We start from the raw sequence: 2132 nt of genomic DNA, 5'->3' as shown, positions 1-2132 counted from the left end.
CCGAGGTGATGAGCATTAGACCAGTGGGTCCATTTTTTATGTACTTTGAGCCCATTTGAATACATTGATGAACAACTTGGTCATGACAAAGTTTAAAATATTATTACATTTAAACAGCTAAATATAGCGAAATTAGGTAAAGCTGTTAATTTATTTTTTACAGTGTATACTGAAGGGGATCAAACTGTGTTTTGGAATATTTTTTTCAACTGTTATCCTAAACTATATCAAGTAGTAGTTTGAAAGCGTTTGTAGTATTTTTCCAGATATCTTGATGAGCAGTTCTGAAATGCGGGTATGCACTTAATGTAAACAAAGCTGCATCTGACAAAAACCACGCGATGGACCTGTTAAGCTAAACGATTATGAGTGCTAAGTTTAACTTTGACTGTTTCTGTTGGTACAAAATGCCAATTTTGCTAACACGGTTTTTAAACGAAGGACACGGCAGCATCAATGGAGAAGATATTTTTACTTCCAGACCTTTAACGTCTATATTTGCCTGGACTTATTTATTTTTATTTTATTCCAGTTTAAATTAGCTTTTGTTAGACCTTCAAAAAAACAAAAACAGAAGTTTACAAATTTTGACAATGAGCTGATTTTGGGGGCTGCATCTGTTTCTCTTTAAAATAAATAAACAAACAAATAAATAAATCCTTTGTTTTGGCTGAAATGCACCAGAAATAACACCGATGAACAGACTTCCAGGTAACAAATTATTCATTATTATTCATATTTCAGTGTCAAAGTGTTCAGTGATGTAAAACAAGCTGGGTTATTTTGGAAATGAAGACCAATTTTAGTTTAGAACAATACAAAATATACAAATATCGTGTTTAGCCTCATAGCAGAGGCTTAAAATCATTAGGAGCTCTGACTCTTCTTAAATCAGTAAAGTACTTTTAAAAATATTATACCAATGTGATTTGAGGTCACAGAGAAGGTTCTTGTTATATTTAACTGTTAATATGTGGAAAAAAATATAACTTTTTCTCATTTATTTATAATTAAAGGAGTGAAATCCTTCTTAACAGCCAACAGAATGGAGGAAAATAAATAAATTATCCACTAAAGTTAGTATTTTAATCGTTTTATAGTAATAATAATAATAATAATTTCATGAAGTGTTTTTAACAGAGTCAAGAGGAAAAATGTATGAATGGCAGTAGTAATTTTTCAAAATAAAGAGCAGACATATGAAGATATTGACGTCAATATTTATGTTTTTCTAAATAAAATCTTTTCTTGTTTTTGTGCAGCCCAGTACCAAATGATCCTTGGACCTGTACCGGTCCTTGACCCAATAGTTGGAGACCCCACGGAACAGGTTTTGACTCCACAAGTGAAAAGATGAAGTTTTGAACTTTAAAACTAAACTTTCAAGCTGATTATCAACAGTAAACATGCAGTTATTTTTTTATTATGAGTTATTTTATAGAAAATGTTTGATAATGGCTCATAAGGCGGTTGAAACACGTTATAAAGAATTAAAACACTTCATAAATGAAAGCAGCCTCGCTATTTGGCAATATTTTGTTAATTTTATTTATTATTTATATTTCGGAGCTCAAACTTTTGTTATTGGCCTGAACATTTTTTAGGTTGTTTCGGTAAATAAAGTTTAAAAAATGTAACTTTCTTGTATTAAACTGAAGAAATAAATGTTTTAAAATTGGCTTATGAATGATGGTTTACTCTTTATTACAACCTATGTATTAATAATTCATATAGTCGTTTTAATATTATGATTACAACTTTATAATTTTGACGTAAACACCTGCAGGTTGCATGTTCCTGGAGAAAATAAAATTCATATTTAGTAATGGTTACAAGAATGTGAAAATATTTAATTTTGTTTTAAAAACATTAGTCCTAACTCTTTATGTTGTTGGTTAAATAAATGAACTGAAGGACATTTCTTTACAGCTGTTCTCTGTTCTCTCATCTCGCCCTGATCCTTCTTCTTCTTCTTCTTCTTCTTCTTCATGTTTCCAGACAACCTGTCCTCCTCGCGCTGCAGCAGCTTCCTGCCGCCGAGAAGCGCTCGCGGACACGCGGGTGCTGAACGCAGCACCTGCGTCACTCCTCCTCCTCCTCCTCCTCCTCCTCCTCCTCCTCCTCCTCCTCCT

This window comes from Nematolebias whitei, chromosome 12 (assembly GCF_014905685.2).
Source record: "Nematolebias whitei isolate Nwh7 chromosome 12, NemWhi1, whole genome shotgun sequence".
NCBI classification, from domain to species: Eukaryota; Metazoa; Chordata; class Actinopteri; order Cyprinodontiformes; family Rivulidae; genus Nematolebias; species Nematolebias whitei.
Note: the sequence above shows the minus strand (reverse complement) of the source record.